Raw genomic sequence first — 23,867 nt, 5'->3', positions numbered from 1 at the left:
GATTCAGGCATCACCTGACCTAAAGACCAAATGACAGTGGAATTAGAGACAGGCCAAGGCACCACCTCTTGTCTCCTGATTACTTTAGCAGATGTAGAGTCCCTAGCTTACCCTTCCTTGTCCCCTGCCACTTCCCACACTCTGCCTGGCATGGAACTCTTGCCCTGTGCCCGGTGGTACATGGATAACTGCAGCTTCCCAGATGTATAAGCCAGCCTACGCCTCCAGTCAGTGTGGTTCAGCTCCTTCTTTCCCCTCACTCCTCTGCATCTTGTAGTCCCTCCAGCCCCAGTCCTTGGTGACCACTCTCTGCACCATTCACATTGCTGTCCCCTTTCCTGCCTCTACCTCCCTTTGACCAAAGCCAACCCATGTCTTCACTGAGCTCCCGCAATGAGCCTTCCACTTGCCCTCTCCTCCCAGTTTATTTGCCAACTGGATCCTCCTGGAATTTCCTTGATGCGGAGGGGACTGGCTTTGGAAAGGATCCTGGTATGGTTTGTTTTCCTAGCGCTCCTATGGTGGTTGGGCTTTTTGAAACTCAAAAAGGCACAGGATGTGGGCCATATGCAGGATAATGCACTATGGTTAGTGTGGCTGGGGATTATGCCCATGGCAGCATTATCAGTCTAGAGTCAGGCAAAGCTCTAGACTTCTATTAATTATTATTGTTATTGGGACACCAGTGAAAACACAGATTCTGGCTTCTGTGCACATGGCTGCAGATGCTCTTTTGAAAAGACAACATTAAGTAACTTGCCTGAGGTTACACAGCAAAGCCCTGGCAAAACTGGGACTTACTTGACCGAGTCCATGGTTCTGAACCCCAGACCACATGCTTAACACCTCCACACACACAAATGACAGCTTGAGGCTGAAAGGCAATTACAAAGTTTAAAAAAAACCCTGAAGGACTGTACTTGATGAGATGGTCTGCAATGGATAGATTGATGCAGATGAATGGTGGGATGACTGCACTGATAAGGGTGGTGAACAAAGAGGAGGTCGTGACAAAGCAGCAGAATGGAAATACAAAAGAAATTTTAAAAAAGGAGCGTTCTGACACTGTGGGCTAAGGCTGCCCTGTGGACTGACTAGAAGAAACAAGGCATAATCTGATTTTGTAATCCCTATAGGCACAATAAAAACCATCCACAATACCAAAATACACCCTAGTACATTTCCAGTTTTTCTGATCCAATGCATCTATGGGAGTATCTTGGCTGGTAGATTGACAGTATGATCAACAAATATGGCCGTGGCTGTTTTATATAAAATGGCAGCTTCCATAAATCAGCAATTACTCATGTCCGTCTCCCAGGGTTAAATGGAGACGTCTCATGGCTTCCATTAGTAAAATTGGCTAGGAAGTACAAGAAAGTTAGAATGGTTTCAGTCTGCATCAACTGCCCAGAGGGAGCTCTGTGAGCCCTTAACTCCAAAGAAATAAGATACACATTTGTTCTGTGTGTGTCAAACAATAGATACGCTGGAGCTGACATGAAGAAAGTCAAGTTAGGCAAGCACTGTAGTGTTATGTCTTCCAATTAAATCAGTGTGCTGGCAATAATTTTCTATTTGGGCCTGTTTAAGTGTGAACAATGCACAGCCAGAAAACTCCTACATGTCAAGACTCTTAATAAAAGGTGATGATGAGACAACTGAAACTGACAATATTTTTGTCTAGCTTATGTTTCTTGCCAAGGAACTTCAGAAATGGCAAATGCTTTTAACAGGCACAGCATTTCACTTATACATTTTATATGACAGGGTCATTACAGAAGTGCTGGCTGAAGGGGAGGGGAATGTCTGCTTCCAGCTTCATTCGTGAAAGCATATGAACATACTTCCCAGGGGAATCGGTTGTGGGAACCTCACAAAGAGCTGGGCAAATATTGAAAAAAGTATTTTCAAACATTGGTTCAGATCAAAGCCACCGATTTTCTTTGATGTTTTTGGCAGCACCTGGCTAGCAATGTTTTACAAGAGCACCTGGAATGTCCAAGGGAGATCGGGGCCCTGTTGTGCCAAGTACTGTACAAACACATAGCAAGGGACAATCCCAGCTCCCAAAAGCTTACAAAACAGTCAAAGGGTGTGAGAAAGGAAGGATTATGACTGTGGCAGAGAGGTTAAATCACTGGCCCAAAGTTGCTTGGGGTTAAAGCTGTGGCAGAGACAAGAAATAAGCCCTTTTACATCCCCGTGCAGTGCCTTAACCACAAGACAATTCTTCCTCTCTCAATACTTACATACGTTTACAAATGACGGGGAGAGAGAGAGAGAGAGATCAGAACTGATTAAAAAAGGTGGGAAATGGAGTGGGCCTGATTCTCATTTATACTAGGAGCCCTCGTCACCATTCTGGCAGCATAAAAGGGCTTCAGAATGAGTATAAATAAGACCCCTGTCAAGGTTCCTCCCACACTCTGAACTCTAGGGTACAGATGTGGGACCTGCATGAAAACCTTCTAAGCTTACTTTTACCAGCTTAGGTTAAAACTTCCCCAAGGTACAATTTAATTTTATCCTTTGTCCTTGGAATATCCACTGCCACCACCAAACTCTAACTGGGTTTACTGGGAAACGTAGTTTGGACACATCTTTCCCCCCAAAATCCTCCCAACCCTTGCACCCCACTTCCTGGGGAAGGTTTGGTAAAAATCCTCACCAATTTGCATAGGTGACCACAGATCCAAACCCTTAGATCTGAGAACAATGAAAAAGGATTCAGTTTTCTTACAAGAAGACCTTTAATAGAAATAGAAGTAAATAGAAGTAAAGAAATCACCTCTGTAAAATCAGGATGGTAGATGCCTTACAGGGTAATTAGATTCAAAACATAGAAAATCCCTCTAGGCAAAACCTTAAGTTACAAAAAAGACACACAGACAGAAATAGTCATTCTATTCAGCACAATTCTTTTCTCAGCCGTTTAAAGAAATCATAATCTAACACATACCTAGCTAGATTACTTACTAAAAGTTCTAAGACTCCATTCCTGGTCTATCCCTGGCAAAAGCAGCATATAGACAGACAGAAACCCTTTGTTTCTCTCCCTCCTCCCAGCTTTTGAAAGTACCTTGTCTCCTCATTGGTCATTTTGGTCAGGTGCCAGCGCGGTTACCTTTAGCTTCTTAACCCTTTACAGGTGAGAGGATTTTTCCTCTGGCCAGGAGGGATTTTAAAGGGGTTTACCCTTCCCTTTATATTTATGACAGCCCCTTCACACTCCACTGCCAGAGCAGTATAAGTCAGGCCTTGTCCACACGCAGGTCTTGCGCTAGTATAGCTCTGTGTGGGCTAGGGGTGGGCTCATTAAATAAATATAACCCCTTGCATGGATACAATTATTCCAGTAGAAAGGCACCGATAGACAGGTGTAACTGTGTCCATATTAGGGGGGTGATACCACTTTAACACCACTGTTGTAGTTAAAGCAATAGACATTAAAGCAATAGACAAGGCCAAGAAACAGGACCTTGGAGCAGGTGCAGGGGCTGCAAAGAGCTTTGGCTGAGATTTTTCAAAGCCAGCTCAAGGATCTAGCCACACAACTCCCATTAATTTCAATGGCTAAATTGTGTGGGTAAATCCCTGAGTTGGCACCGAAAACCTGCTTTTTCCCCACCTCTCCCTCCCCATGCATAGAGTGGGGAGTATGCTGCACCTTCTTCAGAGCAGTGCTGCTGGCATGTGCTCCCCAATTCCTGCTAAGGGATTCCAGATTTGTAGCCCCTCCACATCCTCCCGATACTCTTGATGGCATCAAGGGCAGGATCGAGCCTGAGAACAGACATCAGGAGCAGTTAATTTTTACATCTCACCAGTATCGTTGAACCTTATGGGTCAGATCCTCAGCTGGTGTAAAGTGGCCTAGCTCCATTAACTTCAACAGAGCTATACCCATTCACATCAGCTGAGGATCTAGCCCTATATTATCATTTGTGTAATTTTCATCTGTTCCTGGCCAACGGGAGTTGCAGAGCGGGCCGTGCATGGATCTAGGAGCTTAGGGAGGAACGTATTGCTGCTTCCGAGAAGCGGGGTAGGGAGCCTGCCAACTCAAGCAACCCTCCCCCAGCACCAGTGGGGATCCTAGGCTGCTCGCACCTGTGGCGCCCCCCAGACCACCCCGAGAGCATTTGCGGTGCCCTCTTGGACCTTCCCAGCACCCGAGGCAGCACCCCTGCACTCACAGCACCACCTGCCCCCCCCCCCACCGCCCTCGCAGCGTCCACTGGGCTGCCTCCCCGAGCACGCGTGGCCTTCCTAGCACCTGCAGCACTCCCAGTATTTAGACAGGGGTATAGTATAAGGCATGGACAGGTCATGGGCCGTGAATTTTTGTTTACTGTCCATGACCTGTCCATGACTTTTACTAAAAATACCCGTTACTAAAACATAGCCTTACTCATCAGTGCATGTGGCTTAATCAGGCTCTAGTTCAGGGATGACTCATCATGGTATCACTCTCCACTGTTGCAATGGTAGGCACACCTCTGCCCTCTGTGTTCCATGGATGAAATGGTACGTTTGCCACTCTGTTCCCAGGGATGGAATAGTATGCACATCACTGCCCTCTGGGTGGGAGCTATTGATCCACTGTTTGAACAGAAGTGTTCAACAGCATGTCATAGGCTCTAAAATGCCTATAACTAATGCAGATTCTCTTTTAACTGAAGGGGAAAATGTCTGTATTTTGAGAGCAGAAGGATCTCAGTTCTTCTATCCCTACTGCCACACACAAGATCTAAATGCCAGCGTGGTCCAGGGGTTAAGACACTAGACTGGGAATACGGAGACCTAGATTTCTAGTCCCATTTTTGCTCCTGACCTGCTCCGAGCCCTTTCACACGTGTAGTGGAGTAGTTGTAACTTGCTGCTGCAGATCTGAAGCAAATAATGACACTGGAAACATATGAGACCACTTTGTATTCTCACCTTACAAGGCCTTGTATTCACATGAAATCATACATTGTGTGACTTATCGGCCATTCTGTGGGAGCAATGGAGTTCAGTTCAGTTCTTGATGCAACATATAGCACTAGTGCCCTTCCTGACTTTGGGGACGGTGTGGAAAATGGGATGGGAAAATGGGAAAAACTTACTAACGCTGTTCTGTAGGAGGAACTTTAAATAAATCAATCATATACCTCTCAATGAAAATCAACATGTTTGCTTTGTAGTGCCGCTTTCCGCATGGGTATGCATGATGAGAAGAAATGCGATGAATTCAGTGCTAAAGTCCTCAGCACAGAAAAGGATAGTCCATGTCCAAGTTCAGTTTGACTTTTCACATATTTTTGCAAGTCAAACAGAAACTGCATTAAACCATATTCTTTCAAAGGCCGCCCTCTGCATTATGCAATCAATATTGTTTAATTAAAGGATGATGCTATTGATTCTAATTAACCAAAATTGCTTAACTCATTCGTTTACAGTTCCTATGTGGTTCTAGAGACAGGATGATTTAGTACTCTTAATTCCACTCTCAGTATATGGGAGAGACATGCCATAACTCTGGCACTCAATGTTTGATGTGTCACATATCTCTTGTGATAAATGGACAATTTAATGTGTATAAACATAATTTTAAAATAATAAATGATGGAAGTGGGTGGCCTAAATGTGCAAACATATGATTTTTGGAAAATTTAATTTTGAAGTGTTGGAATCATGAAGGGACTGTGCTGCTATTAATGCCACACTTTAATATACCTTGGAGCTAGTATTTTTCAGTCTAAATAATTTGTCAGGAAATTGGTTTTGTGGTATGTGTGTGTACATTGTGAATCAAAATGTGTTAAACTCAGAGCCTCATAAGCATATTTATCATTTCATTTGAAGAGAAGAATCTTGGTTCTATTAATACAATATGCAATCTAATATGCACCAGGAAACCGTTCTTTACCTGCTTTCTTCATAAATGGAAACAGACATGTAACTGAATATTAATGACTTTACATTCTCTGAAAAGCTACACTTTAATTCTCATCAGATGATAATTTAAAGAAACACCCACATATAAAAACATTTCTATAGTAATCTCTGAACTAGTATGTCCTTCCAATGGTGGGCTTAATTACTTTTTTTTTTTAAAGATGAGTCTTTATACAGTAATTCATAAATCATGATGTAGGATCAATAGTATATTAGCTGAGGGCCAGATATATGATCCTGCAGATTGTGCACATAAGGACACAGGGCGTAATGGTTTGGGGGACTATTAACATGTAAAAATAAGCAAAAGAAATGAAAAACCTGCTGGCATTCTATGAGAAAAGTGAATATTATGAGTGTCACTTGTACTTGATTTATTTCTCAGGTAGACTTGGTCTGACTTCTGTTCCTAGGATCATCATCAGAACTACTGTGTTATGATCTTCATGGAAAATATCCACAAAGCAAACATGGAAATCCCCAAGCAAAATTTTACTGACATAGTTTGGAGAACCACAGTTGCAGTGGGTGGACAGTGCTGTGACAAATGGTGCAGTTTAGACAGTTTAGCAGATACCTAGAGTACTGAACTTCTGCCAAACATGTTCATGCTGTGGCAGAGGGGAAGGCATCCATGTTAAGGATACGTTTGAATTCTGTTAGCCCACCTGAATGGTATGTTGTCTGAAAACTAAAACACCAGGACATGACCATAGACAAGTAGATGCTTGGGCCTTGATTCTGAAATGAACTGTATATAGGGGGGGACCTGCTTCCACGTAAAATCTCAGTAACTTCAAGGGAGCGCCTTGCATAATGAAGTGAGCTGTAGCTCACGAAAGCTCATGCTCAAATAAATTGGTTAGTGTCTAAGGTGCCACAAGTACTCTTTTTCTTCAAGGGAGCATTATACACTCATATGGGCCTCATTGCAGGACTGGGACCTGAGTGATTCCTTAGTGATTCCTTGGTGAAAACAAAGCAAGAAACAATTTATGCAACTTCCAAACTCTATTCCCACTCCCATTGTGCTCTACACCCATCTGGTGTGTCCTTTCTCTAGGCCCCAGTCCTGCAATGAGCTCCACATGGTTGAACCCGCCCTAGGATGGAGCTCCAGTTATTAAAGTCAAATGAGCTCCTTGTAGGTGTAGTGGTCTACCCATATAGATGCAGCTGGAAGATATAGTGTCCTGACTGCAATCTCTTTTATTTCATGATTGAATAGGATGCACTGTCCAGTACAGTGGGGCCTGAATCTTGATCAGAGCCTCTGGGCATTGCAAATAAATAATATTAATTCCAAAGAAATAATAGCAATTAATAATCGCTTTCAATTATGGGGAAGACTATCATTCTTTATTCTTGAAAGGATATTGTCTACTAGCTTTTACAATTCTATCAGAATTTTGAACAATCTTGCAACAAAGTATTGGTGTCCAAAAGAGAAACTAAATTGACAGTGGATTGTCTATTGCAGTTGATGGCATCAGCCTACCCTTTGAAACAGTTTCTGTCATTGTAAGCTATTTCTATTATAGTATTTTTCTAGTCAAATCTGAAATGCCATCGTTTATTACTTTTCTCATATTTTGATAAAGATTTAACATATTCTATAATGAATAACCATTAGCACTGAGAAAAGTGTGTTGTAGGGATCCGATCACAGGACTGGCACCCAGGAACATCTGAGCTCTGACACTGGCTTGCTCTGTTACTTTGAGCAAGTTAATGAACCTCTCTGCCTCAGTTTCCCCATCTATAAAATGGGGGGAAAGCACCTATGTAAAATAGCTTCATAAAAATAATAATATAATAATTATTAACTTAATTAAATCTGGATTGCAAACTCTTCAGGACAAGAACCACGTGTCTTCCTCTGTATTTGTACAATACCTAGCATGCTAGAAATCAGTCTTACATGATTGAGACCTGTGGGTATTAGTGCAGTACAAATAATAATGAAGAATCTAATAAAAAAACTGCCATGCAGTCGCAGTAGTCAACAAGAGTCCCACATCCAGAACAACTAGGGTAGCGGGATTGTGAACTATTGGAGAATTTGAATCGGAATTGGAAAAGTAACAGCCTGATTTTGAAAAATAGCCTCTGATTTTTTGTGTGCAAATAGTTGCAGATATACTTCATAGCTCTCTAACAGAGAAAGCACAAGATGGGGCATTAGTTGGTGTCTGCTACAGATGATCAAATCACACTAGGGAAAAGGATTACTGGCTCCTTACTCACCTATCAATAACATGTAAGGAAAAAAAGCTGTGTGATCATGGGGGACCTCAATTTGAGTGTCGTACGCTAGAGGTTTCATGCTGCCAGTACTAAAACATTATTGGATTTTCTAAATATTATAGATGAAAATCACCTAAAATAACCAACATGGGGAAATTGTATATTCAACTTCGTCTTGATAGAAAAAGAGAAACCAATCACAGAACTAAATGTTAATGGTAACTTAGGTACTAGTGATTATGACTTCATCACATTTATAATGTGCAAACAGAATAAAGTCCAGACCACTGTTATATATATATATGCAGAAAACAATTATGAGCCAAATCACCTAGGAGGAAAAATTTAATCAGAAAAATGTGAATGATAATTCGGAATAATTTCAGAATACTTTACTAGATGCCTAAAAAGCTAGAATCCCACAATGGAAGAAGGCCATATTGGTTAAAAAAAGACCTGGTTTTGAAAGAAAGTGAAGGCAGTTATAAAAATAAATAAAATAAATAATGAATGGAAGAAAGGGAAGGTTGATAGTAATGAACATAAATCAAAAGCTAGAAATTGTGGAAAATTGATTAAGGAAGCAAAGGGTCACAAGGAGAAATCTATGTCCAGTAGAGTGAAGGACAAGAAGGACATTTTAAAATATATCAAGAACAAAAAGGACCTTAACAATGATATTTGTCCATTACTAGAGGGAAATAGTAGAATTATCAATAATAATGCAGAAGTGTTCAATACATATTTCTGTTTTGTATTTGAGGGGAAAACAGATGACATAGTCTCATCATATGGTAATGATAACACACTTCCCATTCCATTTGTATGTCTGGAGGATGTTAAACAGAAGCTACTAAAGTTAGACATTTTAAATCAGCAGAGCCAGATAACTTGCATCCAAGAGTTTTAAAGGAGCTGGCTGATTTTCAGTAAGTCATAGAACACTAGGGAAGTTCCAGAAGACTGGCAGAATGTTAATATTGTGCCAATATTTAAAAAGGACAAATAGGATGATCCAGGTAATTATAGGTCTGTCAGTCTGATATCAATCCAGGGCAAAATAAAGCAGCTAATGTGGGACTAGATTAATAAAGAATTAAAGGAGGGTAATATAATTAATGCCAATCAATATGCGTTTATGGAAAATTGATCCCGTCAAGCTAATTTGATCTCTTTTTTGATGAAATTACAAGTTTGGTTGATAAAGGTAATTGTACTGGTGTCATATACTTAGTCATCTGTAAGACATTTGACTTGGTGCCACATGACATTTTTGTTAAAGAAATAGAATGATATAAAATTAGCATTGCACCACATTAAAGGGATTAAAAACTGGCTAACTCATAGGTCTCAAAATGTAACTGTAAATGGCAAATCATCATTGAATGCGTGTATTTCCAGTGGGATCCCAGGGACTGGTTCTTGTTCCTAAACTATTTAACACTTTTATTAATGACCTGGAAGAAAACATAAAATCATCACTGATGAGATTTTCAGATGACAAACAAATTGGGGGAGAGGTAATAATGAAACCCCTCCCCCCATCACAGATCACTTGATACAGAGTGATCTGGATCACTTGGTAAGCTGGGTGCAAGCAAACAATATGTGTTTTAACATGGCTAAATGAAAGTGTATACATTTGGGAACAAAGAATATAAGTCATAGTTACACGATGGGGAACTCTATCCTGGAAAGTAGTGACTCCGAAAATTTTTTGGGGAGTCCTGATGGATAATCAGCTGAACATGAGCTCCCAGTGCAACTCTGCGGTCAAAAGCTCTAATGCACTCTTTAGATGCATAAACAAGAGAATCCTGAGTAGGAGTAAAGAGGTTATTTTATCTTTGTACTTGGCACTGGTGCCACCACTGCTGGAACATTGTGTCTGGTTCCGGTGTCCAGAATTCAAAAAGGATGTTGAGAAATTGGAGATGGTTCAGAGAAGAGCCATGAGCATGATTAAAGGGTTAGAAAATCTGCCTTATAAGGATAGACTTGAGGAGCTCAATCTAGTTAGTTTAACAAAGAGAAGGAGAAGGAATGACTGTATTGCAGTCTATATGTACCTACAGGGGGAACAAATATTTAATAATGGGCTCTTCTATCTAGCAGAAAAGGTATAACAGGATCCAATAGTTGAAAATTGAAGCTAGACAAATTCAGACTGGAATTAAATTGTAAACTTTTAACGGCGAGGGTAATTAACTATTGCAATAATTTACCAAGGGTCGTGGTGGATTCTCCATCACTGACAATTTTTAAATCAACACTGAGTGTTTTTCTAAAAGACGTGCTCTAGGAATTATTTTGAGGAAGTTCTATAGTCTGTGTTAGACAGGAGGTCAGACTAGGTGATCCCAATGGTCTCTTCTGGTCTTGCAATCTATGAACATCTAACTAACCGATTTAGCTACTTACATGGCTGCTCCCACAATCCTAGTAAGTTAGATGAGTAAATATTATGAAATACACCCACAGTTATTTGTAGCTGCCAAAATAAAAGTGGCAAATTATTGCTGTTATTATTTTATCATGGCATCTTGAGGGCCCAGTCAGGGATTTTGAAAGTCTAAATAAATTACATCAACCATTTCTCTTTTATCTACTATGCTATTGAGATGATAAAGTAATTCTGGTAGATTGATGAAACACAATGTTCATTTTCAGAAGTTGTGCTTGTTAGACCCTGTTATACAATCAACATGATCTCTTAGGTGTTATATTATTCTGTTGTAAATGATTGTTTCAACAAGTTTACCAGGGACAAAAGTAAGGCTTCCTGGTCAGTAACTCCCACTTGGCTCCAAGAGTCTTTAATAAAAATAAAATAGGTTTGATCTGATGGATAAGGGTAAGCCAGTGGCGGGATGCTGTGATAAATGAAGTGTGTGGGTGGGGGAGGGAGGTCTAGCTCCCTTTGATGGACACCCAGCCAGCCAGTTAGCTGTAAAATCCCTCTTGGTAGCTGTTCTCTACTTGCTTTACCTGTAAAGGGTTAAAAAGTCCCCCAGGTAAGGGAAAAAAAAGTGGGCATTTGACCAAAAGAGCCAATGGGAAGGCTAGAACTTTTTAAAATGGGGAAAGAAACCTTCCCTTTGTCTGTTCTCTCTGGGCTGCAGGGACATGGAGCAGAAATGCTGTAAGAAACTTTAAGCCAGGTATGATTACAGATTATCAATTCATACCTCGAACCTACTTATCTGAAGCCTCAGATATGTAAGTAAAATTAAGGAATGTCTAAGAAGACACAATTAGGGTTATTTCTTTTATTTCGTTTTGGTATGTGGACTCCTCTGCTAACCCCAGATTCTTTTGTTTACATGTAACCTTTAAGCTAACCCCCAAGAAAGCTATTTTGGGTGCTTAATTTTTGGAATTGCTCTTTTAAATCTAGCAAAAGCCTAAATTCCAGATGTATTTTCTTCCTTTTTGTTTTTAATAAAATTTACCTTTTTTAAGAACAGGATTGAATTTTTGGTGTCCTAAGAGGTTTGTGCATGTTGTTTGATTAGCTGGTAGCAACAGCTAATTTCTTGTGTTTTCTTTCTCAGCTCTTTCCTGGACCGGGGGGTGAAAGGGCTTGAGGGTACTCAACAGGGATGAATTCCCAAGTGCTCCTTCCTGGGTGCATTTGGGTGGTGGCAGGGTTTACCAAGCCAAGGTTAGAGAAAAGTTTAATACAAGGCTGGAATGGCAAATATTAATTTTTAAAATCCTTGTGGGCCCCCTCCTTCTGTACTCAAAGTGACAGAGTAGGGATTCAGCCTTGACAGATGCAGAAGGAAGATAGTGTCATCAGAGCAGTGGACCAAGAAGATGAGTTGAGACTCTTTTAAAGATATGGGTATCGATTTTAAAGCTGTGTATCGATGTCAACATTAGTATGTTATACCATTTTGTACGTATCTCTTTCTGTGTATATGTGTGTTTGTATATAGCCACATTCTACCCGAGATACACTGGCCCTTGCACAGGTATAAGTCAGGACAGAATCTGGGTCTCTAGGTGCTTAAATAAAGATAGGATTCTTGTATAAGTGTTGGTGTCTCAGTGGAGGAGGCAGCAACATGGAAATAAACTCCAAATCATTTGGCTGATGGAAATACTTAGTGGCATAACATACCATTGCTTTGAGTTTGCTAATTCTTTGTTTCCTGTGTGCTACAGCCAGTTATCTGAATACAGAGATAAAAGAACCGTGCAGCAATGAATTTCAGTAGTGTATTGATCTTGCTGGGAATTAGTAAAAGAAAATCAATTGGAGCATCTTGGTCACCAGCCAACAAAATAGGATTTAAGTAGTACAGACTTACTGTATGAAGGATCGGCTTAAAGGGTGCCACTGATAACTGACCTGATAGAACATAATGGTTATTGTGGAGAGGCAGTTATAATATTAACAGAAATGAACAGGGATTCTTTAGAAAAAAAGCAGATAGAGACATACATGGCAAGTGCTTCTTAAATATTTTTCCAGTGAGGGCAGCAGTATTTTTGTTACTGAAAGGCTGGGGCAGTAAAGCCAATTGATTACTTTATTCAATCAGCTGATAGCTGGTATCATCGCCTGGGGAAAGTGCTGGAGTGTAACCAGATTGAGCAAATTACAAAAACATTTGGGTGTGAGAAGCAACATCATTATAAGTAAAACAATAAATAAAGAAACCAGTGAAGGGAAAACGTATTTGATTTCTATTAAAAAAAAGAACTGGAATTAAAATGCAGTTAAGGTTAAAGGTATGGTATTTAAATTCCTTATGCTGCTTACACGTGGGCTGTAGGGCTTGGCTTGCATGGATGAGAGCCTTTCCTTCCCTTTGTGCCATGAACAATTTCATTCCCTATTCTCCGGGAAGTCCAAGCAATGGTCCTTCCTAGAGTCTATGAGAATGCAAAATCGCTCTAAAGGAAGCAGGCCTTGCATCCATCTTAGTCCACACTGGCCAGTGGAGATGTCTGTTTACACTAGAAGAAACAAAATCAGCATTATGTGCACTCCTGTGTGATTCTACCCCACCCTCAAAATGAGTCATTGTATAACATAAAGAATCTGGCTCTTTGAAGTTTATAGTAATCTGTTATATGCACTATATAAAACAACACATATGAAGAGAATAACATATTCATAAATGATCTGGAAAAAGGGGTAAACAGTGAGGTGGCAAAATTTGCAGATGATACAAAACTACTTGAGATAGTTAAGTCCCAGGCAAACTCCGAAGAACTACAAAAGGATCTCTCAAAACTGGGTGACTGGGCAACAAAATGGCAGATGAAATTCAATGTTGATAAATGCAAAGTAATGCACATTGGAAAACATAATCTCTACATATAAATGATGGGGTCTAAATTATGTGTTACCACTCAAGAAAGAGATCTTGGAGTCATTGTGGATGGTTCTCTGAAAACATCCAATCAATGCGCAGCGGCAGTCAAAAAAGCTAACAGAGTGTTGGGAATCATTAAGAAAAGGATAGATAAGAAGACAGAAAATATCATATTGACTCTATCTAAATCCATGGTACTCCCACATCGTGAATACTGCGTGCAGATGTGGTCACCCCAGCTGAGATATATTGGAATTGGAAAGGTTCAGAAAAGGGCAACAAAAATAATTAGGGGTATGGAGTATCTGCAATATGAGGAGAGATGAATAAGACTGGGACTTTTTAGCTTGGAAAAGAGATGACTAAGGGGGTATATGTTGGAGGTCTATAAAATCATGACTGGTGTGGAGAAAGTAAATAAGGAAGTGTTATTTACTCCTTCTCATAACACGAGAATTAGGGGTCATCAAATGAAATGAATAGGCAGCAGGTTTAAAACAAAGAAAAGGAAGTATTTTTTCACACAACGGACAGTCAACCTGTGGAACTCCTTGCCAGAGGATGTTGTGAAGGCCAAGACTATAATAGGGTTCAAAAAAGAACTAGATACATTCATGGAGGATAGGTCCATCAATGGCTATTAGCCAGGATGGGCAGGGATGGTGTCCCTAGCCTCTGTTTGCCAGAAGCTGGGAATGGACAACAGGGGATGGATAACTTGATGGATAACCTGTTCTGTTCATTCCCTCTGGGGCACCTGGCATTGGGCACTGTCAGAAGACAGGATAGTGGGCTAGATGGACCTTTGGTCTGATCCAGTATGGCCGTTCTTATGTTCTTAAGTTAAAGTTGGTACAGCTCTCTTGGAAAATTTACAAGGGTACACCCTTGCCATTAGTAGAATCATAGAATATCAGGGTTGGAAGGGACCTTAGGAGGCCATCTAGTCCAACCCCCTGCTCAAAGCAGGACCAATCCCCAATTTTTTCCCCCCAGATCCCTAAATGGCCCCCTCAAGGATTGAACTCACAACCCTGGGTTTAGCAGGCCAATGCTCAAACCACTGAGCTATCCCTGCCCCCAAACAACACTCCTATACAATAATCTCCCCATCTCCACCCACTCCAGATGCTCATATGTTTAAGTACCCAGGTCTGACTATGGGTGCCCATAAATTGCCCACTGACTTACCTTCTGACTCTGCATTCTCCCCAGGAAGGTGAGTCCTCCAGAATGGAGATCTCAGTGCTGTCACTGCTGATTGCCTACACTGCCTATTTCCAGAGGTGGGGTTTTCAGACCAGATGACTCAATATGTATTGTGATACAATGATACAGGGTTGGTAAGTGACTTCCTTACATGTCATGGCTCAGGGGCTACACTCCCATCTCAGACAAAATCTATTTGGGTGGAATTCATCCCTCCCTGCATAAACCCAGTGAAAATGTGTATAGGCTTGAACCAAGTGGGATTGGTGAGAATAGAATCCACCACTCTCAATTTATAGACAGCTCATTTGCAGCTGCTATTCCAGCCTATATGGTGCATCCTACATGTGCCCACTGGATTTGCATAAAGCATGAAATCAGAGGGTCTTCCCCAGACTTCCCGCAGTGTACCAGTGAACCAACAGGTTGCTAAAGCCTGTGGTGAGCATGATGGTACAGATATCCTTTCCCCTTGTGACCATTCCCACATACCACCTTTCTGAAAACTACTGCAGGTGTTGACCATGACAGGACCCTCAGGGGGCCTGTGAGAGGCTGTGCTATGCAGAGAAAGGATGTTGCAGTTGTTAGGATGCTGTTGGTGGGTTCAGGAGACCAAAGTTCAATTCCTTGCTTTGCTTCAAATGCTTTGCTCCTAAATATGTATGGTTTCAGAGTAGCAGCCGTGTTAGTCTGTATTCGCAAAAAGAAAAGGAGGACTTGTGTCACCTTAGAGACTAACAAATGTATTTGAGCATAAGCTTTCGTGAGCTACAGCTCACTTCATCTTATGCTCAAATAAATCGGTTAGTCTCTAAGGTGCCACAAGTCCTCCTTTTCTTTTTGCGAATACAGACTAACACGGATGTTACTCTGAAATCCAGTGTGTTATGATGTTTCCAGTTTCCAATAGGATGATTTTCTCAGCCATAGGTATGATATCTTCTTGGCTTTTCGAGCAGTGTCCCTACATTCACTGTAATAGCTGATGACCCGAGTTATGTTTCCAATAAATAAACTGAATGTTTCTAGGGATGTGTGAAAACTACCCATTCCAGTTCCTGTGGTTCACACATTCCCTAAAACTCCAAGCTAACCTAGCAACACCTGCCAGTATTGCTACTCCCTGCTCCTGCCCTGCCTTTTCATGCACAGGAGCCTATCTCAGGACTTTTCCCCTTTCCACTGCACTGGAGGGCTGGAAATTTACCATGCTCTTTCTCTCAATTCTTTGGAGTGCCTTTAAGCTGCATAAATTCACACCATCATGTTTCACACTGAGTTGCAGATTAGAATGGACAACCCATCACAAAGCATTAGAATGTCTTTAGGTACAGAGGGCACATGTAAAAACTCATTCTGGTTTCAGAGAGATTATAGGCTACTGCAATATTCCCTATCCTTCAAATTAGGGAATACCGCGAGAAATGGTAATAGCTCTAGCTCTGTAAAGAACCTTTCCAGTACATCTTGGTATGCACCTTGTTTGTAAGTGCTTCATTGTGAGTACTGGATAGTTGCAATTTGAAATCTATTCGGCTTTGATTGGACACATACATTAGGGAACGTTCCTTCCACTAAACCCATTAGCTAACATACTAATGAAAAGCAAGCTCATAAGGGGCCTGACAGAGATGGAGTGCATTTGTTTCAAGATTAAATATTTTGAGAATTTTCCTCAGATGATTCACCCAGCTGAGCTCAGCACATGGTGAGTCCTGCACAGGGGAAAAAGAAGTTTCTCCCTCGTCTAGTTTCCAGGAGACGGGGGAGTTGTCTCTCATTCCTGTCATACCCTTGACATTGCAAACATCCTTGACAGTCATGGGAGATGCCACCTGTACAAAGGAAATAGGAGTCAAGATGGCCAGATCTTCAGCCAGTGTAATAATATTGTAGCTCCATTGATTTCAAGCTGACATGCACGGTGCTGCACAGAGTTACACCAGCTAAAGATTTAATCCCAAATCGTGAGAACAGGGTTCCAGAAAAAGAAAAATGTCAAATGTGTTTCCATGAAACATTGTAATAATAATGCTTTTTGTCAGTAGATCTCAAAGTGCTTTACAAGGAGGTCAGTATCGTTATCCCCAGGAATAATATCTAGCCTTTATATGCTGCTTTTCATCAATAGATATCAAAGGTATTATCAGCAGATATTTAATCAATAAATATCACCTGTGAGTTTACCAGTCTGCCTTTCAAATTTCTCACAGCCTGTCACTCTTCTGAGAGCAAGACAAGGCTAAATGAAGATATTATAAAGCAACCAGGGTAACCTGAGTAAATAATACCCAGCTCTTATACAGAGCTTTTTGTCAGTCAATCTCAAAGGGCTTTAGGAAGGAAAGAAATACCATCATTCCCATTTTACAGATGGGGAAACTGAGGCACAGGGAAAGGACATGACTTGCCCAAGGTCACACAACAGGTCAATGGCAGAGGTGGGAATAGAACGTAGGTTTCCTGTATCCTAGATGCATATGCTAGCTATTAGGTCACACTGCCTCCCATTACAGTCATTACATGATAGCATATAATCCCAGTCATTACATGATTACATCATTATTTGTTATTATTATCATCATCATCATTATCACAGAGCTCAGGACATTAAAAGGCAATAAGACCGTCTTAGTCAGCTGGAAGGATATATGGTACAGAAATGAGCAATAATCATTAAAAGTATCTGAGCAATTGCTTCATTTTGAAACTTATTTAAAAACAAGTCACTAGAAGAATGTGTAAATATCAGCTTTCCTCCTTCTGATTAATGTAATATCAAGCATGAGATCAAACTCGTCTGCTTTTTTAAATTTAAATGAGAGTGGAATGAACTAGAAAAGCAGCATGTATCAGTAGAAGCAGATGCAATGGATCCAATCCTATGAGCACAGTTTTCTGAACATCTGCTATGAGTGCAATGTATTGAAACCAAAAGACTAAGACATTAATGGCTCAGCTCACTTAAGACTGTGGCTTAGCAGGTACAAGAAAATTGCACCAGATAGCATTTTACAGGATTAAATGTACCCAGTGCAGAAGTCCCACGCCAGGCTCTGCAACCTAAGTGAAGCCACAGGAAAAAGTCTTACATGGTGCAGAGAGCTAGGCTTGCCTTGTGTGCATGTGTGCAAAACTACTTTTAATTGCAAAAAGTCAAAGTTTCAGTCTGTAGGCTGGAGCGGGCTCCCCAGGATGGCGGTAGAGACAAGGGAAAGTGCGCAGTATTGCAGCTTTGTGCCCTAGTGCCAGTGTGGATGGTGTGAATTTTGCCTCCCAATTGCATCAGCTGCATAAAGTCCCATTTCCCAAGTAACATAATTTCGACCTCATCTGAATGCATGGCAAGGGGACTTGCAATGTTGTGGGGAAATTTCTTTAATATATTTATTTTGCTATACATTGTGTGTGGCTCTCTAAATCCCCTGCCTTTGGCATGTGTTCAGATAATGAGCTACATTCCCTCAGACTAAACTATCTGACTCTCAGGCGGGTAGCCCTGTTCTGTTGTTAATTATGTGCAATACAAGTTTCCCAGGGCCTGCTTCAGTCTCCATACGTGTTTTTGGTTAGGCCTGTAGAGGTCTGAAACCACCACTGGCCTGCAATAGAATACAAAGATGGTGTAGCACAGGGACATCAAAGCCACAGGAAAAATTGTATCTTGGACGATGTTAAGTGGGGTCATGTCTCTAACATGTTTGAGGAGGATTTGGGTGGTGGGGGGGAATAGTGGTTTCAAAACAGATTCTTGCCCTCTTGAATATAGTAGAGGATTATGTTCCTTCTATAATTTTTAACCATCCTATAGTATTATATCCCTGCTACACATTTCTATAGGTTGTTTTTAAAAAGCTATAGAAACTTTACCATCAACTTAAGGATTTTGGAGCACTTTCATCTGTTTCATCAAGTTGTGCAGGACTTTTTCATAAGGGGATGACTCTTATAAAAACCTCCAGCTCATAACTAGTGTGTGCCAGGCAATACTGTGTTCTATGACTTAGCAATGATCCATCTTAAGTGGGAAGAGAGACTATATTGTTTTCTAGTACATAGAGATAAATAGCTCTATCTATGCCCTGTAGTTCTCCTACAACATTAATTGTAACTGTACTGATCATGCATTGTTGCACTCTGGCCTGTGTTTTCTGTGAAAATGTTTTACCGTGGTTTTCAGTAAGATGGGTTCTCAGATATTCATGCTTGATTTTATTCTATACACAGGAATACCTCTAATGGGGCTGCACAGAAGGCTGGTCTCCCACTCCACCCCCCTCTGGTCTCGACTTTTATTGAGACATCTACCACTGCTGATTCTATATGTCCTTACCTCAGGTAAGCTTAAGGTCTGTAGTTATGACTGTCTTTTGTAGAGCATGTATAGTGTACAAGAGACTCTTTTTCGTTTTCCCTCACCCCCAGGTATCTGCTCATAGGCTCGCCACACTTTTTCCCTACTTGGGGCATATGTGCAAAATATCACCCCACCAGTCTCACATTCAAGCAAAAGCCAGAGAGGGAACTTGGCCTTTGCACCATAATTCATATTTAAAGCAACCATAAATCCTGGTTTTACCCAAATAATCCTGCATTTTTATATGACGATCCTCAGCCTCATTCTCATTTACACTCTTCTTTGGGGGATACCAGAAATATGCCAGTTTTCTCTGTCATCAGTCATAGTGTTCAAGATGTGTTGCTATCCGGAATATAATTTGTTCCATTTACCAGCAACAAGCAGTCCAGTGGAAGGAGTACTCAGTGTGATGAGTAGTGTATGCAGTGAAGAAAAAAGGGAAGTATGAGTAGACACTATTCATACCAGTTCTTTTACTCAAAGTGATTAACAATGCTCACTCACTGATGGATGAAAAACTCATTCAAAACAGGAAGAGGGAGATTTTCAAAAGCATCTGAGGGATTTAGGCGCATAGGCCCCTAAAATCACAAATGCCCACCTAACCAGAGGTAAATGGGGGGAAATGTGACTTCTGATGCTCCTCATAATCCAGGGCAATGAGGGGTCCAAAAGTATCCCCAGATTGTGACATCTTCTTAAATTGGACATGATCAAGCCAAAGGTGCTGGAACAATTTATATAGTGGGGGTGCTGAGAGCCATTGAACCAAACTGTAAACCCTGTATATGATGGAAACCACTTCAAACCAGGTGGTATGGCTGCACCCCCAGCACACTAGATTCCAGCACCTATGTATCAACCCCATTAAGTCAATGGAAAGATTCCCATTGGCTCAGGCCCAAAGTAAGGGAAGGAAGCACACCAAGATTACCCTTTCTTCTAATCAACAATCAACTCCTCTGTCTTGTCTCAGTTACATTTCAGCCCTCTCAGCATGTTCTTAGCTAAATCTCAATCTTGGCCTGCTGTGGGAAAATCAGCCCAAACCTCCTCACTGATTTTCACAATGGCATTACACACAACTTGAACAGGAACAGTGGCTGGACATAACCCTTAGGAACCCTACATGAGAGATCTCTTGAGTCAGGACAACAAAACCTTGTGGTTAAATGATATCAGAGGCTGCTGGTAGCTCTAAAAGAATTAGCCTGGATGCTTTACTTTTGTCCATTGCTAGGAGTAGATTATCAATGAGAGTAGTGTAGTCCCCAGGCTGAAAGCAAGACTGCTACTCTTCAAGATGTCTGAAGATTTCAGATGACACTAATGTTGTCTCAAACTGCCTGCTCAGGAACCTCCAAAATTTTGCATGAGGCTAGAAGTAGCTGTATAGGATATTTAGTTACTCCATCCTGTTACACCTTAGACAAGTGGGTTCCAGGTGCATGCATTATAATTGAATGACTGCAAAGAGTGCAATCAGTGACGAATTTCAACATCTTTCTCTATGAAACACAGACAGTAACAGATTGCTTCATGAAATGGCAAGCTTTGCCAGGGAAGGAAAGCCACTGGGAGTGTTAAAGTAACCTTGCAGCTCTGATTAACAAGCTTCCAGATGCTAGATTAATGCCTGGATCTGAAAAGTTTGCATCAGCATAAGTTTCACAAGTCACTGATAGCAGTTGGCTTTGTTGGTAACATGCTGGAGTAGAGAAGAGAGATGACTGTAATTTGTAGAAGCACACTCTGGAAACACACCACCACACCCACCACCACCTGGTGAGTTCTAAATAGTGCATCATGATTTTTTATTAGAAGTTTACATTGGTCCTGTTTTAGCAGCAACCAAACATCTCAAGGCTGAGATAACTTTCATTGTGTGGTCCATTTTGATCCCAGAAGAGCAATGAGCTGTAGAATATGTGCAGTTGTTTCATTTATGACCAGTTTTGTTCAAAATAATAATCTCATTAGAAGAAGTTACTGAGCCAAAGCTGGTATGAACTTTAATATTGAAAAGGCAGGAAAGAACCTAAAACTCACTGGAGAAAAATGAGCTTTTAGAGGGCCTGGATCTTCAGTGTAGATTTTGCTTTGAAAAGATGCGTTGAATAAGAATCATAAGAAGTTATGGCGGTGAAGGCTAGGAGTGAATCAGTGTTCATTTTGTCCATGACTACATTATTGGACATAGAATTAGCTCAGAACATACTACAGCCAGTCAAACGATCACTTCAAATTTTCCAAGATGCTTTTGTGCAGAGGTAATTATGTTTTGCATTTCTCCATTGCTGGTTCATCTGCCAATAGAAGGATTAGTGCAATCTAATATAGTTGTACAAATAATGGGGCATAATCTTGAATATGGGTAAATGGGATTATGGGAATTCACAAAAATAGTTTGCCAATATATTTGGAGGCATACCTTCCACTGTACAGCTTTAGAAAGGTGTGGTTTTTTGTTTTGTTTTTCAGGGGGAAAATCCCCCTTTGTCTTACAGTCCTTTTGCTATTCTTGGAACTGATCATGTGATGAAGCATTTTCAGTTCCTTAGCCTCTTCCTCTGAAATGTTGTTCTCATGTTTGGTTGTTATGTGGTGTTTCTTGATGAGCTTTATCTCTGCCTTTTTTGCTGAGGTGGATTCCTCTGTCCCGAGAAGCAGCTTAGCTGCCTTTGCATGCGATATATTTAGCAACAACCGGCTGTTAGTTTGTTGCTTAATGTTAAACTGTCCAAATATTCCTTTGTGAAGAAGAGGGAAAATGGCAAAAATATGGTACCATTAGCACTGCTCTTTATTTCCTGTTCAAAGACAAGATTTATTGGCAAGCAGATAATAGACTGCTTTCTCCGGGCTAATTTTGATTGTACTCACAAACGTTTGGCTGACATTATATGCGCTTTGTGTACTGACTAAGATTATGACCTGTTATCAGTTTTATGTAGCGCCAGAAAGCCTTTCTACTAACCAGACCAACTGTCTCTGCCGTTAGCTTTGTGACGCTCCTAGATACGGGCAACCAATACTAGCACCTGAAGTAGGATGAAATAAGGAAGTATCCCAGAGACTGAGTATCCCAGAGACTAAGATTGACTTATAAAGGGCACTTCAATCAGACTAGGCAAGAAGAAAATAAAATAAAGTGTCTTTATCCTCCTTGGAAAAGAACCAAAACAAAAAAATCTCTTCACAGTTGTAAGAAGATAACTCACCAACAACAAAGGCACAAAAGACCTTAGTTCAAGTTTGCAGTAGGCCCCCTACCAGCTTGGGCTTCATATCCAGCATTAAACTCCCTCCCCCGAGGTTCCTGTTTTTAATCTGCCTCCTGTACCTCTGGGAACCATCCATTTAACAGTTCACTGCAACTGGATCTGAAACTGGATTTGACTAATCTGCCTCTTCTTCAAGAGCCAGCCCGCCCTGTCACTGGAACACACTGATAAAGTCACCAGGGAAACAATGCCCCAGGATGTGGCCACCTCTAGCAGTCTCTTGCCCTCTGACCTGTTATAGGGGAGTAGTTCCCAGCTTCCCAGAAATGGTTTCAATTCACCCTTCCGCTACTGTAGTCCAATATCATTGTTACACCAGGGTAGAATGGGAGGAAGGAATGGATGGATCAGGCCTAATGATTCAAATAGCAAAGAGGCAAGGTTTGCAGATGACTCCAGTGCTTTGCCATCTGAGTGTTTGGTGTTTACAGGACTGCCTGCAGTCAAATTACAAAGTATTAAGAATGAAGAGCAGCGAGGTAATACTATCTGTTGTTGGCTTTGTTCGGCAGGATCTGTCTCTGGGGCTGATTAGTGCCTCCACCTGAAGAAGTGAAGTCATCCCAGATTCTAATTTTATCTCCTAATCTTTAAACCAACAGTTGCTAAATAGCACTTTGCAGCCTCCAAAGTACTTTTGCCCTGAAGCTGACAGTAGCCCTGCAACAAATAATAATATAAAGTGAAGTTCAGGGGAGGAAATCCTGTATTAAACAGAAAATGATTCTGTATAATAATTGAAGGTTGAAAACCGTTGTCAGTTTGCATACATGTCAGCCAATTTACTGTCTGCGGAATCATCCCGCTGGTCTCCAAAGGTACATATAGGTGTAATTGTGGGAGAGAGTTTGTCTAATGCATTTGCTCTGCATCAGCTGCTATTTGCTCTTTTCATGTCACTGCTGGATAGGTTTATGTAAAAATGAAAGGGACATCTCTTGACAGCACTGGCATTTGAAAATTTGTTACAATGGAGACATCGCTTGAGGAATGTAGGGCTTTTGCATCTTTTCTGTCACAAGCCACACAGTGTTTCCCTATCCAAAAGCCACCTGTAGCCATTTGAGTTAATAAATAAATAAAAATTAATAAACTAAGCTGAGTTGTGGGTTTTTTGAACAGCTGACTATGATATTTCAGATAGGAATCAACTGATTATTTACTGAACAACATACTGCTGACCATTGCTAGAAAGATCCCCTTGAACTTCTTCTGAGATCACACCCACTAAGGAAACTCTTGTTGCTTGGAGTCTTGTTACCACGTGCAGAGTTCCTGTCAGATTTCACAGAGTAGGTACTTGGATGGAAGACTTCCATAGAACATCTGGAAAGCAATGTTGGGGATTCCATAGTTTTAGGAGGTGCTATTTTATGGATGGGATGTAAAACTAAGGTACTGACAGCTTGGGGTGACAATCTGAACTCTCCTAAACGTAGAGTGTAACTTGAAAACAATGGGATTGCGCAATTTGAAGTTACTTAACAATTC

The sequence above is a fragment of the Lepidochelys olivacea genome, assembly GCF_965140295.1.
Source record: "Lepidochelys olivacea isolate rLepOli2 genome assembly, chromosome: 1".
Classification (NCBI taxonomy): Eukaryota; Metazoa; Chordata; order Testudines; family Cheloniidae; genus Lepidochelys; species Lepidochelys olivacea.
Note: the sequence above shows the minus strand (reverse complement) of the source record.